Genomic DNA, 23,510 nt, shown 5'->3' on the forward strand with positions numbered 1-23,510 from the left:
TATCGATTGATTTGTTTTCGGGCCCTAGTTTCGTCTTGTTCTTTTTTTGTATCGACGAACAAATAGAATCGAAAAATTATTGATCTGTAATATTATTTGCATTATATCCACAATAAATTCCTTGATTACATTCTTGAGAACATTTTTGAAATAAAATTTTTATTTCAAATTACATGTCTGAGATATTTCTTGATTCATGTCTATATATCATCTTGATTTCGAACATTAAGACGTATATATATATATATATATATATATATATATATATATGTATTTTTTATTATATATCGTAATTATATATTATATTCTTTATATTCTAATTATATTATAATTTGTCACAGATCGGATTATAAAAAAACTTGATTGAAGTAATCAATTAATCGCATTATAAAAACTTAGAAATAGACAAATAAAGAAAAAAAGAAAAAACGAAGAACGAAATATGGTACTTATTACTTTCGTTACGGTCCTGGTTAAGTCGATGGCCTGTATGCACTCGAATAGAAAAACACGCATACGGAAGTATATAAGAAATCCGTAGCACGAACTTCGGCGTTCCTTGATATTGTAATTTTGAGTTGTGTCTAATTGGAACGTTATAACGTTATAAGAATCGTTCACATAGATGCATAGAACGTATGAGAAAATCGATAGCATTTTTCGGTGCATCAAATTCGCGTCATTTATTTCATGCACAGTATTTCATTTACATGAACGTTTGGGACAAAAAATATAATTTTATTTAAAATAATTATAATATATTAATTTAAAAAGTTTTGTTGTTGTTTTTTTTTCATATATATCATTAAATATTACGTAATTTATAAAAAAATACTTTGAACATGATTCGAAGCTTAAAATTGTTGACATAGATTTCAAAGTCTCGATAAGTCTCATGTTTTATGTCAATTTCGTTGTTCGAACGATAACCTGATGAGATTTAAGACACTTTAAATCACTTTAAATCTGTATCATAACTTGAACATAATTCCAAGCTTACAACTATTCATTGTGATATATTGAATTTTATACGGATACATTTTTATTTCTTCTTTAGTAACAAGATTTTATTCAAAATGGTATGTTTTAATCTACTTCTTTTGATACTCTGATTATATATTTGCTGCCTTGGAAAAAAATAAAATTATCACTCTATATATTATGTATATATTATGTTTGTTAATAAATATGTGCGTACCCAAGGTAGTACACATAACTTTCTTTCAAGGTTTATATTTATTAATATTAGTGTACGGAATATTTGCCCACGAGAATTCGTTGAACAATCGTTAAGAAAATCCTGCTAAAGAAAATCTTGCAAAAACAAATCAGATCTAATCGAGTTTTTATTTTCCTCAAATATATCCATTTGTTAGTGACTGTTTGTGGAAGCATGTGTGATTTTGTAATTTAATAAAAATATTTTTCTTATATCTTTTTTGTATTGTACTTTTTAGTATTCGTACGAGTTTTAAAATGTTGTAAGAGAAAAAACTCATTGCTAATATTGCCCAAGTCTTAAACATTCCTAGGTAAGTATGTAGTCTTCGGGAATGTGTTAGGCCGAACAATAAATAAATATAAGTGATAGATTCATAAACCGATCGAGTCATAGGGTTATCTGAAGCTTATCTGCTCTTCGCGAAGTAGTTCGGTCATTTTGTCAAAGGAATCATATGCATTTGTTTAAATATTATAAACGAATTATCCAGACACGCCTACGACCAATGAATTTCTCCCTTTTCGAACATCTTTTATAGAAATTTTTTCTTTTCTCTTTTCCTTCCTAATTGCATAATCCTTTTTACAGATAGTTTATTAGTAGCTATTATACATTCGATTCAGAATATTCTCTTAGAAACATTTCGCCAGAAGCATTCAATCAATTCGGTCAAAATCCATTTGATCAAGAACATTCATTTCCCGAATAGATAACGCAAAATACTTTTAAATCGTTCAATATTATAACACATAATCAGTAGAATAGATGGACTTTTTCATACAATTTTCTAATACAAAGATGTTTATTTAGAATAATTCCAAGATACTTAACATTGTCTAATTAGAGAATGTGAAAGTAGAATACCTCTAATTGTAAAGTGAAACTTTCAACAGCTAACACGAATACACTTGTAATTCTAACCGCAGACGATGAATTTGTTATTGTTGAACAATATAGTTTAATTGCGATTAATTAGACACAACGTGAAATAAGAGCAGACGTCTGTAAGAAATAACATACCCTCGTTAACAATATTATATTATAAAAACAATACTATATTAACTTTAAATACAATTTTGCTATTGGATAAGTACTATGTATCTATAAGCAATAAACCTATGTTCCTATTTTTTTTCATTTTCTTTTTCTCATTCTCTAAATATCAACATTCGTATACTGTAAGTTATAAAAACGAATAACGTAAATTAATGTATTTATGATAATTTGAACTTTCTGAACTTTTTTTTAATATTTTATGTCAATGAAACTGCTTAAACAAAAATAATCAAAAAGCTTGAAAAATATTAAATACTCATCAAATGTGTGTTAAAAACTTATCGAAACTACCAAGACGATACTATGACGATGAAAAGTTTTAAAAGTATTAAGTTTCGAATCATGTTCAAAGTTGTAATACAGATTCAAAGCTATTTGAAATATTTCAGCGTGAGTCCATTGTTGAACGACGATGACGCCAAAAGACTCGGGACTTATCAAAATTTTCGATACCTTTTATACTTCGAATCAGTGTAAAGAAGTGATTTGAATTTATCCAAAACTAAAAGAAACGAAATAGATTCGTGTTTGGTCTAGATTTCATTACTAATATATTGTATTTATCAATATAAGGCATACTCGATGATTTAAAAGAATCTCTTGTATTTTGAGGTGAATGAATGTTTTTTAAATGTTGTAGAATAATACAATTGTAGAATAATAAATTTTAAACTGCTTAGAACATAAATTATATAGTATAAGCCTGCTATTGGTTTCGCAATAGTATGCTTAAAGCCACGATCGTTTTAACATAATAATTAATAACATGCAATGTAAAATAATATAATAACTTTCACTGTAGCACAACTGTAATTGCAACTGAAATTTCACATGAAATTTGTGACGCTAAGATTGCAATATAAGTTACTAATTGTGTGCGTTCTTTTTTTTTTGAGATCCCAGTAATTACAGGAAGTCACACACTTTGTCTGACAATATGCTCTTTATAAGAACCGTTCCTATAGGCAAGCCTATTTACCGATAGATTTGAATTATAATGGTATTACCGTTTTGACGTATAATCTATAGGATTGATTATAGACCGAAAAGAATTTCAAAAAAACCGCAGCTGTAAGAAAAAGAGATTCAATTAGCATGTAAATAAACACGGCATCTGCATATCAAAATAGTGCTACAAGTTATGATTGAAAGCAAAGCATGTGAACAGCATCCTAAATGGAGTTCGGCAATTAAACTAAAAAAGAAAAAATATATACAAATGAAAACTTATTAATACTAAAGAAAAATATTATCAACAAACAATAATCTAAGCAGACGAAAATGATTCTTTGATAAGATAAGATATGATATTAATATTATATGTATTTGTAAGCTTGATTAACAATTTGTCATGTTGAGTGATTCGATTATTTGTTACAAGAGAAGCAGCATAATTTTCCACTCGCGGATCTTATAGATGGAGGCACGTTGGTTCAGTTCGAAAAAAATCTTAAGATAGCAATTTTTTATTTTTTGCATTTTAATTTTTAAATATTCTGGTATAATATCTCACCATGTTTAAATACCCTGAATCAACACCAGCCTAATGTACATTTTATAGATATTAAGCTTAAGAGGTAACTTCGGTGAAATCTGAGGAAACAAGGCTCCGGTTATCTTGATGGACTTTTTCATATAATTTACTAATATAAAGATCCAACAGTGATATTTATTTAGGATAATCCCAAGATACTTAACATTGTCCAATTAGAGAATGTAAAAGTTTTCGTCCATTAGACGATAAGAATTTTTGTTAGCAGAATATGTATATTTTTTAACAATAAACATGATCTCTGTTTTATCAGAACTGATTTTGAACTTTCAGACTTTGAAAAATTTTAGGAAGATGTATAAATAACTTTGAAGCTTTGGCACTAAAATTTTAGGTTGGCAAAAAACAGATAAAATAGTTGTATCATCGACAAATCGAGTAAGATGAAATTGGAGATACGTTTATCGTTAATATATATAAGGTATCGTCTTTAGGTAGCCATCTTTAGGTAGTCACCTAAATATTTCCTTCAGTTGTAATGTTAGAAAAAATATTTTGTATGTAATTTGAATGGTATCAAACGACGAATACGCTGCAAAAATATTTTTCTATAAAGGTCATTTTTTTCCTTTCAATCTGAAAGAATAAAAGATGAAAGAAAAAGCGGAGAGAAATAAAGGGGAGAGAAAAAGTATACAAAATATAATATTGAAAGTTATGGTTCCGTCTGGATTTTGTTTGGGTTACGTCTTTATCAAATATATACACGTAAAAGTATCAAAAACAGAAATATTTAAAATAAAATACGAATACAAGTTATTTTCTTTTCTGCTGTTATGTAAGTTAGCAAAAGATAAAAATAAGTTGTCGAAATGTTTAATATTTTTTATAATTTCTATCCAATGTCTTATACTCTACCATATAGGACTGATGCGTTCAGTAGCTAATGCGGAATTGCATAAATAATTAAAAGAAATAATGGACACTATCTTTCGTACAATTTACCTATCGTACGGACGTATGCCATTTAATGCGGACCCTACTCTTATGTCAACTTATATCACTTTCTCCCTTTAATAAAAATATTCTAATGCTCGTAGAATTCATTGCAACGTATAGTGATCTCCGATTTCGCATATGTCTTTCTAAAACTTGTAGTATTATTGTAGTTGTTCTGTTTATATTGATGTATTTTCTAATTCATAATTTATGCCTATCTTCGATTTATATACTTTTATTTTTTTATATTTAATTTATTTTGTGCTGTTTTCCATTCGATACAGTATAGTCTGGTCTTTTTTTAATCATGTCAAAACATCATTTACTTAAACCAAGATAATGTACTTTATCTCTCTCTTTCTTTTTGAGATAACTTACTTCTTCATTTTCGTTTATATTTGTACGTAGTTGTTTCTTGCAAAAACAAATCAGATCTAATCGAGTTTTTATTTTCCTCAAATATATCCATTTGTTAGCGATTCTTTGTGGAAGCATGTGTGATTTTGTAATTTAATAAAAATATTTTTCTTATATTTTTTTGTATTGTTCCTTTTAGTATTCGTACGAGTCGCTCCGCTTATATATTTATCGCAAGATGGTAAGAAGCTGTAAATTTTACAGTAATTTTTAAAAATGTTAAAAATTCTTAAGAGCAATTTTATCGTTTTTCATTACTATTATCCGGGAAATGTCAGATGCAAATATTAAAAAATTTCCTTGCATTTTTTGATCGTTGTTTTCTGAGTAATATTTGTTACTATATGGATTTCTGTTCATTTTGAAAATGAATTTACTAGTACAAAAAATAAAGATTTAACAATGGACCTGCATAATCAATATGTACACGATGAAAGCTACAATTGTTGATTCCCAACAATACATGTTTACTTTCGCTAGATAATTTTTATTATTATTACAATATATACAATTTTTTGTAATATTTTCTATATCTTTCTCAATACCTGGCCGTCAATATATGTATGTCTCGTACTAAATGCTTCATTTCTATAACGTCGAAATGCCCTAAATGTTATTCATTTAATATACTATTTTGTAATCGTTCCAGAATAACTACTTTATTATCGATTACGTATGATTATACCTTGTTATAAATCATAGATTGTTTTCTAAATATTGAAAAAACCACGAGAGACTAATTGTTTTCTACTTTCTAATAATACTTTGCTTCTTTTTAAATTTAGATCTGTTTCAGCTTTGGCTATTTTCTCTGCTGTAATTGATAATGTATTTCTCTTATGTAACCCGTGAACGTCTATTACGTTATACTGATATTTGTTTTTTTTTTTATATTAGTAAACGCGATAATCCATTTGTATTACTATGTAATTTTGTATTTTTATATTTAATATTGAAAATGAAACCTAGTAAAAATAATGAATAGTACTCATAACACTGTATGTTTGTAATATTTTCAAAAAAATTTATATTAATGGTTACTGTTAGATGTACAATGTAAAGTAATTTCTGTGAAAGATAAAATTTTTTAACTACAAAAATTATTGCATGTGATTTTTTGCCGATCTGCGAACATAAATATTAATTTTTGTCAATGTTTTTGAAGCGTATTATAGAACTCGTTCTGCTCCGTCTGAAATTTATGTGAAATTACTGTTCCTACGCCATACACGCTTGCGTCCGTTGTCACAATTAACGACAGTTCCAAATCAGAATGAAAATTGTGTCGTTCTTGAATTGTTTCTTTACTTCAAAAAACTCATTTTTGCACTTTTTAATCCATCTCATTGAAACACAATCTATATCTATAATTGATACGATGGATATAACAATAAACTTACGTTTTAAATAAACGTGCTGTAGTAGTTTATAAAACCGATAAACTCGAAATGCTGTGCTATGTCGTAGTCGTGATATTTTATCTATTTTTGCTGTTATTTTATGAATGTCATTTTTATCGATCGTATACCCTGAGTATTCTAATGAACTTTTAAAAAATTTCGATTTTTCCTTGTTAATTAGTATATTCGTTTTACTTAATTTAATTAATATCTAATCTAGACGCTGTAAATATAACTTATATTATATTTTTATGTCATGAATATCATAACTTCTGGAATGTTTTTTAACGAATTCTCCATTTTACGTTACTAAATTGTTAATGTACTCGAAATTCCGTATAATAGTTTTGTACATTGATGTATGTACCTTTGTGTGTATTTAATGTAAATAGTTCGCGATCATCCGAATGAATTTCGACTTGTAAGTTGGTTGTAAACCAATCTTTTTTGTCTTCCCCTGCTATTTATGAGAATAATTTGTCAATCGTTAAAAGTGAGTGTTCATAGACCGATTATTTAGTTATTGTAAAAATTTTTTTAAAGTAAATTTTTATAATAAATTTAGAATAATTTTTTCTTTACTTAAAATCGCCGCATATCTTAATAAAGTTATTATTTATAGTAAGATAAACGTAGCAATCGAAATCTAGAGTATTTATTTCTAAGGATCATGCTTGAATTTTCTTTTTAAATAATTTTCATACAATTAAAATAGATACTTAACTTATGTATTGCTGCTACGAAATTTTGTATGGATTTGCTTTCCTCTTGTTTCCATAAATTTTTGACGATATAGGTCCGGAAAAATCCATTAATTTCGAAATAGAGTCTGTTTTCGTTTGCTTATATTATTTGGATGGAGCCAAATTGTCGCAAATTATATTGAAAACCGTAGAAAATCGATAAAGTATAATAAATAAGCCTCCTCTCTGTCCTCTGGTTTCTTGAAAACTATTGTCGTGTCTTTGAAATGTTCTAGCCATTTCTCTGAATTTTTCAAATTGAATGTTCCTTGTAACACTACTTTTGTCATTATTTCTACTGCACTTGCATTTAATATTTATAAATATATTGTACAAAGTTTCTTGTCCGTTTTCTACGACAAAACTCACGAATGTACACTGTATATATATGTAACCTACATTTTAATTTGTAATACATTTTACTTTAGTTCCATTCTATTCTCTTCGTCAATTTGTTGTATAGATTAGATAAAGGTAAAAATTGATCGTGGAAATGTTCGTTATTTTTTATTCTTAAGATTATTATTTTTCTCTTCGATATCTTACACTCTACTATACAACCGATGCATTCGATGTCTAATGCGAAACTATATGAACGATTACAAAGAACAACGGACTTTCTATCGATCGTATTGTTTATCTATCGTACAAACGTACTCTCTTCAATGCGGGCCCTGCTCTTAAGTTTCATGTTATTAAAAGTTATTAAAAAATTTAAATAACATGCATTAAAATGCATTCAATGATATATTATTAAAATGATCTTTGACTCCCAAAATTTAAGTTATTAAAAAACTACATTTATTTTCATTGTGACCACAGACTTTAGTAGCGGCAAATGAGAGGACCAATATAACAATTATTTGACACATTCTTCCCATTTTACAAAACATATTCTCGTGAAAAAATTTTCAAATCGCTATAATTGGACGTTCAAATTGGACACTCCAAATGGAACTATTTAAATGGAATTGCAGCATGACCACTTCATTTATCGGACCGATAGACTTTTTCTCGTGAAGAGAACTAAAGCAATACGTTTATAAAGACTGCAACATCAGAGAACATGAAGGAAAGAATAATTAGAATTTGTATTGCTATAAATCCGGAAACTATCAAAAGATTATTATAATCTTTCATTGGTCGTTTCAGATAATGCTATGAAGCGATTGAAATAACTATAATACTATACAGATATTACTTTGAACATTAATAAAACGATGACTAAAAAAGTATGTAATAGATATTTTAAATTAGATAACAGTCAAGCCCTTCAGAGTACGTTTGCTTACATTCGTAAATTCTCATATATTAATTAAAATGGGTCTCAAGATAAATTTTTGGAGAAAATTTATAAGAATTTGATAAAATTAAGACTTTTTATCGTAATAATAAACGTAAAGAATTTTTTTTTGCGAATACAATTTTATTAGCCTGACGAATCTCCAATCTAGTTTAATTTGACACAAAAAGAAATTTTGAATGTGTGCCATATGGTCTAATAGTATCATAGGTACGGAATAATTTCTATTTAATTCATGAACCACGCATTGTGATACGTTTATGATTTGCTGTTCCGGTTTTTCTAAATCCAAATTGCTGATTAATAATGATCTAATTTTCATTTAAATAATTGAGTAAATATAAACTGAAAGTCTTGTACTAACGATAACTTTTTCTTAATATTCAAAATAGAGATAAGAACGCATATCCTATCTCTTGTAACCGATTGTTTGGCGGCTTCTATCTTGGATACCAAATAACTCAAAATCTAAACCAAGAGGTTTAAACGATAAGATATTTTTTTGCTAAAACAAACCTGGATCATCATGTTTTCAGAGTTTTTCATGTAATCGACATTTTGGTATCTCAGTATTCTCATCAATCCAATGAACTATCAGATTTTCTTAAAATCTCTTCTACTGATCTACAACATTAACTCTTCTTTTTAGTTTTTAAAGACAATCTTGTACTTATTTAACACATTCTTGTACTTATTTTCCCACTTCCATCGAGTATTTTTAATAAAACTGACATTTTTATTAAATGTTCTCTTTACTACTTTGGCTGTCTCTGCCTTAAGTACGAAACAAGAATTAAATACACCGAATTCTTAGTTCTATAAAAATTTCACGGGAATATAAATGTGTTCACGTTTTTTGCATAACATTTCGATTTACATAATACGAAGTCTAATCTTACCTAACAGGATTGATGGATCTGTGATTACTAAAATTTTCCCTGAGCGAATCAAACCAAATGAATGAAAAGCTGCTGAATGTAACGTAAATAGTTTAAATTAAAGAAATTAATTACATTGCATTTAATATCTATTGATATGTTGGTAATAAAAAAATCTATTATCGATAGTTTAGAAATTGGTAGTCCGAAACGTGAAACCAGATAGATGCATGATACGATAGCTATAGCAAAACATGCGATTATAACACATTTTACTAGCTCTATTACTGTTATAGTTATTTTAAAGTCTATGTTTTACAATAAGATATTTTTTGCATTTTAATAGTCATCGATAATGTATGGAGAACCAATTCTGATCGAATTGTCGAGGTCAAAGTTCGAGAAGAGGGATATATATTGCTTTCATTACAAATCTAAGAATCTCTATGGCAAACCGGACGCGATAATACGAAATTAACTAGTGAACTATATAGATATTGAATAAAAAATACTTTGTTAATATATTATAATAATAAGATATCACTAATTTACGTCATATTTTTAGTAGTATAAGACTACACGTCCCATTATAAATTAAAGTCTCGCATTGCTCTTTTAGTCAATGTTTATTTACTTTATCAAATGTTGTTATTCCAATATTTGAAATTTCATTAATAAAAATCAGTGCATTAAGCTACGATACCTTGAACAAAATCACAATACATGTAATTGTGTATCAATAGGAAGCGGCGATATTTTTTTATTTTGCGTTTAAATATGCGCCTTCAGTTTATACGATTATTACTCTTATAATACATCATCACTCGAATACACTTTTAAAGTTCTATCTAATGCTCAATGCAAGGATTGTAAATTTTCGTCCTTTAACATAACTAGAATTTTTACCTTAACTAAATTCGAATGTTTGGTTGTCGGTGGAAGCCTTCGTAAAGTTGAAGGAAAAAGATCAACTGTTTGGGAGTACAGAAGATAAACATAGCTGATCGCTCCTGTTATAAATGTAATAACAAGTGACGTCAAGCGTCGGATATCTTAGCGACGGGAATAACATGAAAGATAGAAATGTGGAGTCGTTCGTATATAAGCGACTATATATGTATATGCGAACATATAATTTATCAGAACAAATAATATACAATAAATATAAAAAATAATATACCGTTTGTCCAAGAAGTTCCGAGACCGGATTAATAAAGAATAGAAAAACATTAAGATGGTGGTTTCAATGGTTCAGATGTTTTACATAAACTTCCCCCACTTGAATACAATGCATAAAATGCTCATACAACCATGAGGAACGATCAGAAAAATTCTTCCTTGTTTCTTGGACAGACGGTGTATATAAAAATAGCCAATCTCATTTACCGATACTAAATAGATGCAAGCGTCATAACTCTTCTCATTTGTGCTAGATAATTCACAGAGCTCAACTTCTCTAGAATTATGAACTGTAATTTGTTTAAGAAAACTTCAGCTGTTCATTAGTTTCACCTGATCTCGAAATTCTTGACATGATGTAGATAACTCCATAGGATCATTCTACCATAGATCATCCTATCATTCAACTTCCATACATTTTCAATTCAACTTCCATACATTATGCAATATGATCTTTGCAAATACGATGACCTATACTAGATGTCCTAATGGGTTATACAACTGAGTTATTAGTGACAGAACGGAACAGGATTTCTGTCTCACTTTGTCTCATTTGTCATCCTTTGGTTTGATGTTGACATCATAAGTTAGCATGTATCTACGTTTACAGAATTCTAGCTAACGGGTAATGTTTTTATTCTGTCATAATTCTGTCAGTTTGATTTTCAATAGATTTTGATTCATTAGATTTTCATTTATAAAGACGTAGTCCTACTTTGTTGGTAAGTTTATCTCTCAGTTGCTTAGCTTCTTCTAGATACTGATTCCCGTTAGATCATCCAATAAAAAATTATTCTTGAGCACTGCGAGTATTCTTGAAAAACATGTTTTTTTATCATCGGCTAGTTGCTTTAAATAACGCGTTGTTAGAAACGATGTTACGAATGTTTTATAAGTTACAGCATCGAACTGACAAAGCTTTAGCATTTTCTTGCTGATAAATCTCTATAAGATTTTTTAGTAGCTTCTATTATCTGAATGAATCCTGAAATAATCTATATATTTTCTCAATGTTTGTATTTAGTACAATGGGATGACGAAAGCGCAGAATCAGTTCATAAATACCGTCTTGAATATTTGGTCTTATTATTAATATATTGTTGCGAGAAACTTCTGTATTGGATTTCTCAGAGGTATCAAATACCGCTCTGAGTTTTGTTGTTACACTAGACTCCTTGATTACTACATGGCGAGGTATGTAGTACACCTCCTTATTTGTAGCCGAAACTTGTCCCATTTGCTTTAGATCTTCGTATATCTCTATGAAACGAAGATATTGTTCCTATAGCTTGAAATTCCGTTCTAATTTCTTCTCTAACTCAAAAACTTTTATGTGTAAGGTTGGTAGAGCGAGAGGGATTTTAACATTGTATAAAAAATTTAAAAATATCTCAACTCTTGTAAATATTTCAACTTTTACAGATTGATTAAATATAAGATCTGATAATATATTATAACTAGGAATTTTAAGGAATTTCTTATTTATAGGAATTCTTCAATGAATTCAGAAAATTCAGAAAATGCTAAGAATGTGAATTTTGTAGAATAGTTAGAATTTTGAGATTTAAATTTCGTTGCTATCTATTCGGTACTATTTATCTGTTGATTATTTATAACTCATATTTATAACTCTTAATTTTAATTTTTTTCTCTAAATTAAACCTTTTTATTAACTTTTTAATTATGATTTTAGATTGGAATCTATTACATATTATTTCTTATCGTAATCCTACCTACATATTGACCTTCACTATTAATCATGTCAAAAATTAACAAATTAGAAGTATAAAAACTCTTGGTGTAATTTACATTCTTACTTTCTTTAGATTGTTCTGATCTGGATTCTGTTTTAGAATTTGTATGTAACAACGATGATGTCTATTTAATTGAACATGCCTTACACTCATTTATCAATTACGCTATTTGTATTTTTTTGCTATTTTTTCACTCGGAAATATTTTTATAAATGTTGAACGAAATTTGAATGTAGCGACTGCTCTTGAAACAGCACATGACATATTGCGTTTATACAAAATTTATTGTTTTTTATCAATCTTTTGATGCGACTTATTCGCCGATCTTACATTATATATTTGTTTTGATCATTAAATTTAGAATTGAACATTACTAAAATATGGCATTTTTCTCGTAAAAAATTAACAAATTCTTTATATTTAGATTTTGCACTACACTTTACTGATTGTTCTCACTAACTTTATCTAACTTAGACGTTATTAGGCAAATAAATGGCATATCTTATGAGTTTGATCAAACGGCGAGGTAATCATCCATTGATGATTCTCATAATCAACGCATAGTAAATATAATAACTGTTTTCAAAGTTAAATCTTGCTGTCTTGCCGGTTCGAGTCTGGTATTGCAAGGCTTAAATATAATAATTCCAAACCTGATTGCGCTTTGTTATATTGAATCTGAATTTTCTCTAATTTTTTTAAACAAAGTTGAATTTCCTCGACAAATGTTATTTCGTCATTATATCATTTTGATATTTATCAAGAAAATTTTGAAATTTCGTTACTCGAGTTTTACGATTTCTATACGTCTAATTTAATTAATCGAGAATTGATCGAGTTTGCTAATACTGATCATAATAATACACAATTTTACTTACAAGGTCAAGAGATAAGATTTGTATACAAAACTTACTTAAATTCTGACGATAATTCATTAATCGTTGAAAGAACACCGCTTCTTGAACTTATCTCGATCTTATCGATGTTTCCAGAATTTTTCTTTAAGTTCAAATGTCGCCTTTTGGTTATTTATCCTCGACGATAATTCTCAGAATGTGATCATTTGTCACGAATCTAATAAACTCAAAAATTTTTGTTGTAATTAAAACGATCTTATAATTTTGAAGAAAAATTTAACTTCTCGAAGCACTTTTTTTTCAGCAAATCACTTTAATATTTATAGTTTTTCACTCTTTGTCTCATATTATCTTGATCTTCTTTTATACACTGATTGTCTTTTTGAATCTTAAAATCACGCGAAAATTTGAATCAATTGGATCACAAATGACGAACCGATCTAGACAATACGAAATAAACTAGTGAACTCTATACTAAAAAAGAAATTATTTATTAAGATATTGTAGTAGTTAGATATTATCAATTCGCATCGTATTTAATAGCGTAAGACTGCACGTTTCATTATGAACTGAATTCTCGCATTACTCTTTTAGTCAATATTTATTTAACTCATCAGGTGTCGCTCATACCAATATTTGAAATTAACAGAAATCAGTACATTGCGTTACGATACTCCAATTCAATAAAGCCTACTCCATTTGTGAATTTAAAGTTGGTACGAAGAACAGAGAAATTAATATTGTTATTAATTAATATCACCACACTATCTCTACTTCGCGTGATATAGTCGTTTTAGATTATACTGTAGCTGGATATAAAAAACTTAATCCCGGTTCAAATCAAGTTTCCATAATTAAGACTATTTCAATCTGCAATTCGAATAAAGCAAGCAACAATTTGCAGTTTTTTGGAGTGATCGAACAAGTATTCCAAAGAAGAATTTTTAGAATGAATATCGATTATATAAAGGTTTAAAATTCTTTCCACATTACTTGAAATTTGTTCCATACGGCAAAAGCGAAATTTTTATACTGACGAGTTTACTAAGTCAATATTTTATTCGTGTCAGCCCATGAATTGAATTACTTCATCGCATTAACAAGCTCGAGCATTGCATTTAGTTCCTATTCTCATTCCGTTGATATTTGGAAGGTCGGAGGATGTGAAGGGGAAGGAAGGAAGCAGGCTTCACGGAGCAGGCTTCATCGTCGATCGATCTCCCAAGAGAGAGGATAAGTGATAGAACAGTAGGAGGGAGCAGTTGCGCAGGCCTCTATCAGCGCAATTTATTTAAAATCAACGTTATTATCTTTTTTGTATTACATTTCAGTAAAGCTGATTTATTTGTAGAAATTAGCTATATGACCACTGTCACGTCTGATACATTTAGGAGCTTTTTTATTTTAAGAGAATGAAGACGAAGAAATGTGATGTTTCTTGTTGCATTTTTCATAGATCGAAAGAAAATTAGAATTCCTGGCAGAAGGATCAATCGTTGGAAGCATTGGATATGTTCTTTTATTAGAGAAAAATTTTTCATAATAAATTATGACGCTAAAAAGGAATAAAATCTTATTTACATCATTGATAATCGTACTCAACAGGAAATTCACTTGATACATGATAAAACTATTAATTTGCAGAAAGACACATCATTGCATAAGAATTTGAATTTAATCCAAAACTTTTAACTCGGTTAATAGCTCATTGATAAACATTTCAGGAAAGTTCTTGATGTATACTCAATGTATGCTTGTTTAGAATTCATAGAAAATGTAGAAAACGGAATGTTTTCCTCTTTCAGTCGTTCTTTGAATGAGCTGTCATTATTGATAGCATCAAGTTGATTCTGTTTCCAAGATATTTAATTTTTAATGTTTTCCTGATTATGCGAGTCGTAAAACCGCATTCGAATCGAGAAATGTTATAAATCGCATTGGAGAAATTTGATATACTGTACAATGATTTGCCACTGGATTGCAAGTATCGATATTAAATTGATTTATCATTAGATTTATCATCAGATATTCTTGAAGATTTATTAATTAATATAATTCTAGTTGACTCAATATAAGAATTAGTGTATTCGCTGAATACTATGAATACGGAAAAACAATTGTAAATGAGAACGTACAGAACATTGCATTCATTCTCAGTATCCATATTAGATAAATACATAAGATAAACAGTTTTTGAAACTGGAATTTCAACGAAAAACTTTCTCTAACTGAACACGTGTATAACTGATTTTCCTTATAACTATTTCCTCATAGATTAAAACAGGATGAAATTTTTTCCAATTAGTCTTTTCCAATTATTTTTAAGAATTTTTTCAAAACTTCATAATGGAAAAAAGAAAATTTTGAATTTACTTGCAGAGAAGCGTTAGCTCGTGTCTTTACTTACCGTTTATATTTCAATCACGCTGTTTCTTCCAAAACGTAATCCTTTTGTTTTTAATTTGATGATTCAATATTTAGACCGATTAAGTCAAGGAAAAGTGATTGATAACATGGCGAGATTCACAAAATAACGACAATTAATAATTTTTCGGAATAAACTGATATGTAAAGCGCGGAAAAAGTTAATTTTATGGGATAAATGGGTCAAAAATTATAAAAACAAATATATATCATTTATATAAATAATTTACGACAATTGCCTTCCGTTTGTACAACTTTAATTTATAAACAAATCAAACAATAGATCGTTGGCCCTACTCTATGGCGTAAACTTACATTTTTCGAGTTGGAGTAAATCATATGGTAGACAATCAAATATTGTGAACAAAATTAGGAATAGCATGCAAGTGGCAGAGAGTAGGTTACAATTAATTAAATCACGATTCTTCGTTAAAGAAATTAGAACGTTAAAGTTCTATTCCAATATTGCTAAAAATAAAGTAATCTCAGTAATATTATATGTTTACATGGATATCATAGTATAGAACACGAAGCATTCGTACGTTAAAAGTTGCATAAAATGCAGTCAGTGACATTAGTGGATTGAAATCATACTTGTGCTGTACAAATCATAAGTGATTACGACTAGCACTGACTCTTTGGTGGTTTAACTAATGGTACTATGGTGCTAATTAGTTCACATAGATATTAATGAAAGTAATGATATTATGCGAATATGGCTTGAACTCCCTGATTCTTCTAAGATTGATGAGAAAATAAGATTCATAATTAGCTTATATGTACAGAACAATAAAATTAATAAGATAGCTGTTCCAATTTCATCAGACGAACATCGATCATCTCTTTTAATAACAACAAGACAATTATTGTCAAATTATTTTCTTGTAATATCTGCTTGTTTATCCATAAATTTATTAATTATCTATAATCTTAAGGAGGATATTGTTATTAATCTTTTTTTGCTCGAACAAGAATTCCAAAGAAGAATTTTTAGAATGAATATCGATTATATAAAAGTTTAAAATTCTTTCCACATTACTTGAAATTTATCTTATACGGTAAAAGCGAAATTTTTGTACTGACGAGTTTACTAAATCAATATTTTATTCGTGACAGCTCATGAATTGAGTTACTTCATCACATTAACAAGCTCGAGCATTGCATTAGTTCCTATTCTCATTCCATTGATATTTGGAAGATCGAAGGATAATTATAAACTTAAAATTTATAAACTTATCTATAATCTTAAGGAGGTACCTTCAATGGAAATCATGTTTGAATGTAAAATAACCATTTTTTATTAATTATAGATTTTTTAAATAATTATTTTTCTAAGAAAAAGAAAATTGAGAATTGCTCGTTCAGGGTATTTTCTCCCTATGCGTTTGCAAGGATTTACGTCATGAATTCTCTTAGTTTATCATGATTATCTTAGTTACAATGTTTGTCCAATTTTGGTCAAAGATTCTTTTGAAAGATAGAGATTTTTTACATGAAATAATCATATCTGATAATATTTTTTTATTTTAAATGGAAAAAAGAATAAGTCCAAAAGAATAAATAATTTTTAAAAGTATTTTCAGACAAGTGAAAACCTGCTTTAAAAATCGGAAATAATAATTTCATGTAGAAAATCTTTATCTTTTCGGGACAAATATTTTAACAGGACATAAATATATCTAGTAGTTTCTTCTAAATAATATTATTATGATTGCAATAAATTATTTTAGGCAAATGCAAAAAAAGTAATATATGTAATATCGAAACGAATATGAGAAGAACATTAATGTCTATTTAAAAATTACACATTTAGTTTTTCTCAAATCGAAATTGACCAATACGAAATCAATACAAAATATGTATTGACTTTGTACCAATTATTCTACAATATAAAAATGTAGGATCATGCATTGTCTGATGTTTCATTGTCAGTTCAATTCTTCAATTTATGAGAGCCGTCGGCACGAGAGCCACAACGTACTTGCCTATACAAGCACACATTAATACGATGATTTAAAAGAAAGGAGAGGGTTGATATGCATATCTTAATAGATAAAGGAGATTTTCGGTATCAAATTTAACATTATATCGCATATAATATCAAATAAAAATATGACATATAGCATGCCCATATTATAACATTGATTAAAATATAAAACAAAATTATTAATTTTTATAATAATTTTCTTTCTTTACTAATGTGAAATATTCTTGTGTATATATATATTTACACTGCACGCATGCGTACGCACATAGTGTTAATAAAAAAATTATCTAAATTTTCTAATGAAAATATTTTTCCTTCATTTCTATTAATTTTATTAATAAAATTGTAAGTAAATATGATATATTATGAAAAATATGAATCGACCTATTTGGACACGTTGATTTAGTTAGATAACTTTGTCGTCGTAAGACATTTATATAGCTAATTGTAAGATGTGGTTTAAGCACATTGATAAGCACATAATATAGTAAAGAAAAAAGAATAAGGAGAATTCAAAAGACAATGGATGAGTCAGAAAAATTAAGGAGGGATGAGAGAAAGAAAGAGAGAGAGAGAGAGAGAGAGAGAGAGAGAGAGAGAGAGAGACAGAAAAAGAGAGAAGAGATAACACACAATATACATATACAATTTATCGCCGTATTATATTCTATATTTTTTAAAAAAAGAGAAAAAAATTCTATATTAAAGAAAAGCAATAATGTCCAACTTATGTTATATCTCACTTTTTACTACATTCTTTTATTTCTTCGTATTATTGTTTTTATAATTATATTATTGCATTATATATCATTAGTACAGTAATAGTAGTAGTAATAATATACAGTAATATTAATAATATAAAATGGACCACTCCTGTAGAAAAAACCATGAAAAAGATTTTATGATTTCGGGGTGAAAAATATCATAGATAATACCAAAACGAACTCGTATTTTGATTTTTATGACAATAATATATAATAAATAAATATGTATAATATTTACTAATTATTATTTTTAATGTATTTACTTTATACTTAAAATAGCACTTCTTTAAACTGTATTTCTGCTGTTTCTTATCTAGCACAGATCAATGCAAAACACGTATCAACCATTAGTGAAGGAAATAAATATAAGAGATTGATTTGTAACGTCTTAGTAAATTATCAAGAAAAAGAATAAATTAGTTATTAAAATAGTTGATTATATTTGTTTAAACTGATCGAGAATTTTTGAAAAAGCTTTTTATGGATGAACTCTCCTCAATTTTTGGAGACGATTTTTTTCAAAAAAAAAGCTTTTTTAAAAATTCGAGAAAGCGAAGTCTTGGTTTAAACTTTCACCTTTAAAATGAAACCTTATTTATTAAAATCAGTCAAGTTTTACAGCTATTACGACTGTTCTCATTGTTGGCGTTTTATTATTATAAAATCAGGGATGAAGAATAGCTTTATGAAAGACAATAACTTACATTTGCCGCAGATGACGTAACTTAGACTTTCTTTTCGTTCGTTTACACTTTAAAGGATTTTAAGAAGCGGAAATTAAAAGTATCAAAAATTGAATTCGTTCATATGTACTATAGAAAGATTCACGACACTACTTTGCCAGATCAAATTATCTCTGAATACGCGATCTATTGTTGTATTATATGACAACGTTGAAAGTTTCAACGTCTCCATACTTTTTATTGACACTTCCTTGAAAGCTGTATTAATGTCGTCATTCTTGGAGGTAGAAGATAAGCGATTAATTAGGTGACCGTTTATTAGAAAATTAATAGAGCAATTCTGCCGTATTTAATCCTTTGATTATCTTAATTCCCTTCAACGATGTAAATGATAGAAACGTAATTCGAATATATGAGTGGGCGAATTTTTTTTTGTCAAAAATGCCAACGTTCCACCTTCTCAGTGGAAGTATTCCAGGTTCATTCCGGAACTGAGCAATTAATTCGACTGATCAAAGTCAGGCCGGCTAGTACGGTATTCCCTTCCTCAATCACGCGATTGAGTCATCTGCTGATTCACGAGACACGTGCGTCTGTAGCATTAATACTAGTAGTCTGTAGCATTAATACTAGTAATCTGTAGCATTAATACTAATTCCTATTCCTGATATTTTTTTATTTCTTCGAATGTTCAATTAATAATGTTGAGCAATGCGTACACGCAATGCAAACAGTTAGTTCAGAAAGTTTTAAAATCAAGACGAAAACAACATCTATTGTAAAGAAGAAACGATGGAGCCAACTGAATACATTTCGTTTGTTAGTTAGTAACCATCAACGAGATCAAAGACTTAAATGAGGCCGAAAATATTCTATCTATTTTTCATGAGTATTGGCTCATAATTTTAAATAAATCTTACTCCTTTTAAATAGAGAAGGAAAAAAGGAAATTAACAAATTAGTGCGATTAAAAAAGTGAATTAATAAACTTTTAGATCGACATTGATCCCTATTCCTACTCATTGTCCATTCTTTTTTTCATATTTTCAACGGAAAAACCCAAAACTCAATTATTATTCGCCAAATAGGAAGAAAGAAGCATTTCTTTAGTATTCTAACATTAAAGTGAATGATTCTCGAAGATAAACGATTCCTTCTTTTTTATCTTATATTTTTAAAATAAATTTAAATATTATTTGTTAACCATGACAATCATTATAGGATAAAAGGATTCCAGGATAGTTTACTGGATGAAGTTACGCAGTAATAACCAGAGCCAAGCAGTTTAAATTGGGCACTGCAACTGTTAATCCGGCGAGTCTGGCCACCTGGAGTCGACAGCTACTTCAGAGAGACGTCAAATGTAACGAATACTTCTTGCAGTTTTGATTTTCTAATATTATACTGTATAACTGCTGCCTACTGTAATAGTTTTAGTTTTAAGTTAAAAAAAATATTTCTACGTATTTACAATATCAAAAATCGATTATAATTCTTAAGAATGTTTAAACCATTATGCATGTCGTGTCGTAATGATTCTTTTTTAAATAGAACATGTATATGCGATTTAACGAAGAATTGTATCGATAGAGAAGACAAAGGGCTCGATTGCAGTGAGCTTAGAAAATTTCTTACTTTTTGCTTCTTCTCTTTTTCTTTCGATTAAAAGGTAATTTAATAATAGAATGATAAATTCCTAAGTTTGTAATATAATCTGAAAAAATTGACCTGTCTTGAAAAAGAATAATTGATTTTTAAATTATCTAGAAATTTTCGACGCGTCTATTTATTTTGTTTATTTTCATATTGTTCGCATTGGATGATGTGAACATGTTTATGAGTACTACAAAAAGTTACAGAAACTCTTGATTATTATAATCTTATAATAGAGTCTCAAAGAATATCAAAGCAGCATATTGACTTCATTAATGAAATAGATATGATCGAATTGATGCTTTTAAATCAAGTATTGCAAATCTATATGGATATTTCATTTTTACATGATATTTTTTTTCATATTTTCTCAGTCATAACCACTTGCGGTATTACTAGCACCAACAGATCTAATTCTACAACAATGTATGGAGAAAAGTAATAAAACTGACGTCTGATTGGTTAAAATATAGGAAGACTGTTTTTAATCTAATTGAAATGCAGATGTGTATTGCATGTGGTGGATATTATAGTCAAAAGCTCTGTTGTATATCGTTAAGTAGGTAATATACATTTCTTTTTCCATGTAATCTTATTTCCTTTTTTAATAATGTAATTGGAATGGGTGTATATGGTAGGCGAGGTGTTGCCGGTATGAGAAATGCTTATTTGAAATACCATTGAACTAGAAAGGGGTGATAAACTTTATTTTATATTTGATTAGCCTAAAATTGACGCTTATCCTAAGCTAAACATTTATTAAAATTTCACTCGATTCTTCTTGTATCATTTCTCCATAACGTTCAGTTGATAAAGTATTTTCGTTTAACAATAAGTTATTCATTGTTTATTGGAATTAAATAATATGATCGAAATATGTTTTCGAATAAGAAGAATAATGTGACATATCATAATAAATCGTAATCATTTAATATATATATATATATATATATATATATATATATATATATATATATATACACACACACACACTGTTTTCGTATAAGATAATTAGTAAAATGAATATAATATATTTTCAAATAATCAAAATCGCAAAAAACTATTAACCAATTTTCAGAATTAAGAAATGTAGACAAAGAAGGAAAGTCAAACTCTATTCGATGCACTATCAAAAACGGTTATTATGCCATCAATGTTTCACGAACTGACAAAAATAGAGGTAAAAAATGGTGGAGATGGGATTACCCAATTCTTGCTCATTGCTGCTAATAGGATTAGAACAAGGTGTATGAAAATCCGTGGGTGATGATACACACGTAGAAAATATGCTGCTCTATCTGGAAATTCACCTAATTCTGACTTAACGATTACTGAAAACGCAAGTATTGCAATTGACAAAAAATATTATTAATAATCTGCTAAAAATAATCATTTTCTATAACAGTATAAATTTGATTCCAACAGATCCTGGTGAAGGTTAAAATAGTTCGAACATGTATGTTACGAATAGCTGCTAGAATTCTTTTAGCTCGTGGAGGAAAAGGTGGAGTTGGGTGTGGTTCCGGTAAAGAAGGTTACAACAATGGTGGATTTGATGGCGGTGATGACGGTTGTTTAACAGGAGATAGAGGTGGAGATTATATAAGTAAAGACAACATTTCTCCTTACTAACAAATTCCTTTTAAAATTCTCGAGCTATAAATACAGATGTGAACAGAATTTAATGTAAACGATTTTCGTTTCTGATAAAATATAAGATTTTTTTCATTCAGTATTCTCACTTATGTATTTAACAAATCTTAATTTCCATTTAGATTAAAAAATTGGAAATAATTCCTTACAAATATAAATCATTTCGAAATAAGTATCGCTATTCTTAATATTATGCAGGAGGCAATACCAATTTTAAGACTTTCGGTAATGTTGAAGACAGATATTCTTACGTTGTACTTCTCTTACTACATGTTTATTGTCAACCTGAACCTGAACCTAGACCTGAACCTAGACCTGAACCTAACTATGTCCTCAACAGTAATTTCAGATCTTGTATCAATAAGTGACACATTTTTAATATTTAATTGTCATTAATATGTAATAATTATTATTAGAAATAAATATTTTTTAACGAGAACTCATGTCTACTATGATGCCTTATGACTTAAAGATTTCTTACTAAGCGTTTATAATTTAGTTAATAATCCCTAGCAAGATTTTATTACTGGCTTTCACAGGAATTTTACTGTTTTGTAAGCGATTAGACTTCTCTTTCAAAAATAAAAATCAATATTACAATATTTAATCTTCATAAATTTTATGTCATAAATAATCGTTGTTAGAAAATCTCTTTTATGATATTGGCAAATAATGTTTAGAAACGATACAGAGTTGACAATCTTGGAATCTATCTCGAACACGATGATAACCGAGTTTAATGTGTATTACTAATTTACTAGGAATTTATATAGTTTTATGGATTTACTTCAAATTCCACATAAATATATATATATCTCTTTGGTGAAGTCAATATTTCATTTCTTCGAATTAAAGAAATGAAAGAATCATGCAGTAATTTTATGATACAAGTAGATCACTTGGACAAGGTACTTTCGGCGTAGTCTTTCAACATATAACAAGAAGCATCCGTTAGCTGTTAAAACTCTACCCTCGTTGGCAATATCCCAAGCCAAAATTGATTTCATGATGGAAGTCCTTATCGTGAGTAAAATCAGCCGTCCCAA

General features: G+C 28.4%; 1 long non-coding RNA gene across 1 annotated transcript; it reads left to right on the plus strand.

Annotated features, from left to right (window-relative positions):
- The first annotated feature begins 347 nt into the window (after positions 1-347).
- Positions 348-21,768, plus strand: LOC122635101. Its single transcript, XR_006328558.1, has 3 exons — positions 348-567; positions 20,380-20,521; positions 21,186-21,768. It is a non-coding gene; the product is annotated as an uncharacterized LOC122635101 (long non-coding RNA).
- The last annotated feature ends 1,742 nt before the right edge of the window (positions 21,769-23,510 follow it).

This window comes from Vespula pensylvanica, chromosome 17 (assembly GCF_014466175.1).
Source record: "Vespula pensylvanica isolate Volc-1 chromosome 17, ASM1446617v1, whole genome shotgun sequence".
Taxonomy (NCBI): domain Eukaryota; kingdom Metazoa; phylum Arthropoda; class Insecta; order Hymenoptera; family Vespidae; genus Vespula; species Vespula pensylvanica.